This window comes from Haliotis asinina, chromosome 1 (genome assembly GCF_037392515.1).
Source record: "Haliotis asinina isolate JCU_RB_2024 chromosome 1, JCU_Hal_asi_v2, whole genome shotgun sequence".
In the NCBI taxonomy this organism is placed as follows: domain Eukaryota; kingdom Metazoa; phylum Mollusca; class Gastropoda; order Lepetellida; family Haliotidae; genus Haliotis; species Haliotis asinina.
The window spans coordinates 20192745-20198744 of NC_090280.1; positions in this window are offsets into that span (position 1 = coordinate 20192745).

Genomic DNA, 6000 nt, shown 5'->3' on the forward strand with positions numbered 1-6000 from the left:
CACGCAACAAACTCCGTCCTTATAACAGGGATTATCGCGTAATAACAGGGATTATCGTGTAGAATCTCTCAGCGGCATCAAAAGCGTCATCAACAAAATCCGTCCACTCTCTAGTAAAACCTCGGATCTAGCCACAGAATGTCCACGTTACTGACAACAACCATGGTGTGAGGACGTGGGTGACAAGTATCCAGCTTGTAAATTTACAAACAAACAAAGGTGCAGGGTTCAAAGCACGAGCTGAAACACGAACCTTGGAACGTTATAAACTTTTGACATATATAGCGGAACTGAAATATTGCTATAGATATTTCGTTTAACATAAATAAAAATGAAATATTTACCTGATATTACAATGCATCACGTTCGCTGTGACAAACGTATAGCTACATTACAAATTTCTTCCTACATCTCGAGGTGGAAGATATTTCTGCGTCCATGGCCACGCATACAGGATCTTGAAGAGAAGAAGAAATTAAATGACTGGTGTCGTGGCAATGTACCATGAAAGGCTGTAAACAGCTGTCTCCACTGTCAACGATATCGTCACCAAGCCACACAGTGCACACAACCACCTCCATGTTCCGAATGACATTGAGATTTATCGATATTTAATGATAAAATAAGTATCATAAGTATCAAAATAAGTGTCATTTTTCATTTGATATATGTCTAACATTCAGATTCTAATATGTATATGCATACCATTAGTCACATATATATTATACTACTAATTTTGTATTTTAGATCCGTGAAACCATGCCGAAGCTCATGGAAAAGGTTACGAAGACGCTGAGCCCAGTGTCGAGTCTTTTTGACGAGGTAGTTTCATCTCTCAAGAATGACCCATGGACGGAAGAGAACCGTTCCCTAGTTACCTCCATGCCCACCTTCCACACGAAGAAAGATGTCTTGTACAGAACCAGACGAGCGGCACTCCCACCCCTGCCATCCCACAGACGAGATCTTGACGTTCTAGACCATCTCAAACAGGAGAAAAATTCCTGCTGATTGACGATGGCAGTGATAACAGGATCCTTGGCTTCAGCGCCACACCAAAAAAAAACACATTTTAATTACATTTTCAAAAACATTGTCTTTCAGATGGACTTTGAAGATGCGGCCAGGAGTGCAGCATTGACAGTCTTCCCCATGACGACGATGAAGGAGTGGTTTTTTCACTATATCCAGTGTATCTGTAAGAAAACCCAACAGTGTGGGCTGCAGACAAGCTATAATGTGGACCCAGAGATCACCCGGTTCATCCGACGATGTGCAGTTCTGCCATTGGTCCCGTTAGCTTATGTAAGTTTTACTTATTCACCTATCTAACTTAATCCTAAAGTAATTACAATACTAAAATCATTTGACATGTGCTGTTTACATGATTCGTCTAATAAACATATCTGATTTTTGATGATGTATGGATACAAGCCTTAGCAGACATGCCCCAGGATCCCCGCTGTGTTCAGGTTGCAGATTATGTTACATCGAACTGGATGGAAACCGCCAAGGAGGACGGGAACCATCACGACACCAGTAGGCCAAGAACAAATAATCACTAGGAAGGGTGGCACGGGCGCATGAAGAAGATCATTGGGAAAGCACACCCGAATGTCTTTGAGCTGAAGACAGAATGCAAACTGGTGGAGTATGAGGCCGGTCAGCGTCATCCTCCCAAGAAGGCGCGATATTCAAATCTGCAAGAAAGATACATGGCCACAAGGAACAGATTAAACCGTGAAAGAAATGCATGTGTTTACCGTATAAATCTACTTGTTATTTATGAAAGCACGATAAACACAAGTATTTCTATGTATGAGAGAAAGAAACTTGTACAAAAAATCCTTGTTTTGGTTCCTTATAACTTCACAATCTAGAATTGCCGCCAGTCGTGGAATCATACACTCTGTCTATTGTCTGGCGTTAATTAGCTTAGTGATCCATTTGCAAGACGTGGACACTTTTTTCTGGACTGTTTTTACATGACCCAGAGTGTCCACGTCCCGAGAATACCCCGGATGATATAGTTCGTGTTGCGCAGGTAATAATAATAATGAGTCTAGTTCAATTGTTTTAGTTACTACTGTACATCAGTTGATCAAAAACTAATATTTTTGTCAAAATCATAATGGCATACACATTTACCGCATTTAAGGTGGTATTTATTGATCAAATTGCAATAATAATTAATTAATAATTACTTATGATAATTTTTATTTTCTCGAAGTGAAATTTTTATCATAAATGTACAATAAGATGTCTTTAAATCATTTCAAAATTATAAATCAATGAAAATGAACCTTGGAAATTATGGTCATTTAATTACTCAATTATTTATATTATAAACAAGTTGGTAATGCGGATTAGAACTAAGTTTTATATATGATGCCATAAATGCCATTAAAGAGAAAGTAGGAATTTCCGCCAGCACAGTGCCACTATACAGAGCCTGACAAATTTCTTTGTTTAAATGTACAAATGTGAACTTGAATTATGGATCCTATCATTCAGCTGATGAGACCTGCATCTCCGGAGTTAGATATATGCATAATTTGTCAAATTCCACCATCAAACAATCTGAGTGAATCAACGACGCAAGGTCCTGATAGAATCAAAGAAGTTGTTGATATCAGAAGGAAACTGCGTGATTCAAAGAATACGGTAGTGATAGATCGTCTACAAGATGTGTTATCAGGTAGTAAGAGAATCAGGGGGCACAGGTCTTGTTTGGTATGCCCATTTCACAGACAAAAGTCAGATTGAACGATTGCGTAATTCAAAATGCAGGAGCAGCTGCAGCAGATCTACTAGACCTACTAGTGAGATCAGTCACACGTGCACATTACGAAAGAAAGTAAAACCAACAAACTGGGAGAAATGTAGAAGATGATAATATATGCGACTGACGTCTGTTATGAGGGAAACCATGAGTCGACAGGTACTGGAAGCAGCATCGTTTGATCATATATTGAGTATACAGCTAGCTGGTGGAATTGATTTGATTGCCTCTGAAGACAAGTATCATTTAAAGTGTTACTCAAATTTCATGCAAGTAACACATAAGTCAAAACAAAAATCAGTGAACACAGATATTGCCTTGATATGGTTATCCCAAGAACTACAGCAATCAGCAGGAAAAGGTCCTACTGGACGATGTGTGGGATCGGTATGTGCAAATGGCAGAAGATTCTTCTACAGTCATTCAATCTTCATACATTAGCAGAAGATCAACTTTCATAGAGAAGTTGAAATCACAAGTACGTGACATTTTCACTTTCTTCGGACCTCTCGATAGACGGGTTTAAGATAGGAAAATGATGTTAGTGCCTTCAACGTGTCAACATAATGCAGAAATGCAGAAATTGGAGTAAATCAATGACTCACCCCTACCCAAGTATCAACCCCCAAGATGACGATACCTTAACACTCATACACATGGTGTTAAAGATACGGGGAGACATCTCAGATACACCTGGTCATAGTGGCGTCAGTGAGGATGTCCCAGATAGTTTATATATGTTTTTGAGGTGGGTATTTGGCGGGCACAAACTTTTAGAGGGCAGGGACTCTGAACAAGAGGAATCTTGTCCGCAGCAAGGTCCTTAGTATTTCACAAGATCTTGTGTATGGTGTCAGTGGCGTAAAAAAAATGGACTCCCAAACACACTGGTCTCGGAAATGTATTGCATCAAGCAACGCAATCTAAGGATTAGGTAGAACTGGTACACAAAGCAGGTCACTGTTCGAGTTATAAGCAGGTGTTACATGAGGATACCTCATTAGGTGAACATACACAAAGATCGATTGATAGCAATACAGGAGCTGTTATCCCACCAAACATGATAGCTGACCAATTCATCCATTTCACAACTGATCATATAGATATTCTGGATGAGACCCTGGATGGAAAAACATATTCCATATCAAAGAAATGGCAACATGGCAACGTGGTTCACAGGCATGCAAGCAGCTGAAGGATTTGAAAACGCCCAGCAGACATACACTAACAGTGCCAGATGTTATGCAGAGTCTGATTCCTGTCAATATTGATCCTTCAGTAAGTGAACCATAATTTACTAATCCAATTGACAAGACAGTGTTTATATCACCCAAAAGTGAAAGTGAATGTATCAAAGGAGCGATTGCAAGAGATATGGCTTTTATTATTCAACATGAGGATGCAACTGTCTTGGACTGCTTTGAGCCAGTCAGTATCATCTGATGAACAAGAGAAGACAGCTGTTGGATGTTTACCAATAATCATATCCTATGATAATTTGAACACTGTGGTCAACAGATGCATGGTCATATCTTCACATTCACAATACACAGTTCTAACAGTGGATCAGGCATTGTATTGTGAATTGATGGAACTCAAATGGAGTGTTGGCGAGTAGACGAACAGCAGACAGGTATTGGATATTTACCAATAATCATACCCTATGATACTTTGAACACTGTGGCCATATCTTAATATTCACAATGTACAGTTCTAAGAGTGGATCAGGCATTGTATTGTAAATTGATGAAAACAGGTAGATACCCCGTTTGGGCGGCTTTCATACTGCAGTGAAGAGAACAATAGGGGACCATATGTCTAGTTAAGGCTTAGCAGAGGTGTGGCTGGAAAGTGGTTTAATTGGGGAAGGTGCTATTCAACGGTTCTTTCGGGAAAATCGTACAACAAAGTTATGAGAGCACACAAAATGACTCTCCAAACCTTATAGCGCATACTGATGCCGCCATTCATCTCAGGAGGACAAGGAATATCACGCTCTTTATTTGGCAACTGGCGATTCAGAGCACATAGCGTATCTAGTAACCTTTCTGAAACATGCACGGTTCCACAAGGTCTTGGACAAGTTTATTTCCAGTAAATCTAATTATGTAAAATTTGGATTTGGGGGGAACTACATAAGAAATGGTATCCATATTGAGGCACTTCACTCGTGCTCAACGCAAAGAGAATTGGGATCTTCATCTACACCCCTTCTCTCGCATGTTGCCATACTTCCATAGGTATGACCACTTGAACCTATGTACGATGGGGTCCAGTGTACCTGAGGGATATGAGCCAACTGCCACCACCAGTTCTTGCAGAATTCAAAAATGGAAACTTTGTTGTCAAGCGATCTGCTCAGAAATTCAGTCAAGTTGATCCAGATCAAGCAATGGAGTGGATAAATGGTTGTGGGGAAAAGGAGGTGGGATCGTTGGCATCACCAAGACTACATCAGCACTGAGTAGATGGACTCTTTCTAATAATCCTGGCTGTCTTCATAATTCAATGAACCTTCTGAACCAATAGGGGACCAATGGGGGACCATATATTCTGGATGAGACCTTGGATGGAAAAACACATTCCCTGCTCATCCTGAGATCTCAAATAGCAGCGGATACATATGAAATGTATAAACACACTCCAGGTACACAGCATGTTGAGAATGAATCAACAAAGGCACGACAGAATCGAGACAATCAGGATGACGGTGCACTACTTGAAACCTTTGAAAGGTTTGGTGTATTCACATCTGACACTGGCAATTCATTGCAGAATCTTGTTACAAAAGACCTTGCAACTCTAGTTATCCAAACTTCATTGTTTTCTGTCAAACAACTGGGACAACAAGCCTGAATATGCTGAAACATTTCGTGATCTGGCAGACACATTTGTAGAAGCTGTTCTCAGATTTGGTTTTTGTTATCAAAGGATAGATATTGTGTTTGACAGATACAGAGAAAACCCAATCAAGGGTGAAACCAGATTTCGGCGCAAAATAGACGCTCGACCAATAACCAGGATAACTGAAAATCGGCAGCTGCCTCTCCCTATAAAGGGGTCACATTTTATGTCACTATCTGAAAATATAAGTGACCCTACACATTTCTTGAGTGAAGAACTGTGTTTGCAGGCACCCGTTGGCAAGGAAATCGTTCTTGCTGGTGGATTCAGAGTTGAACTAGACTGATCAAGTTTTCAGGAAACTGCCAGAAGGT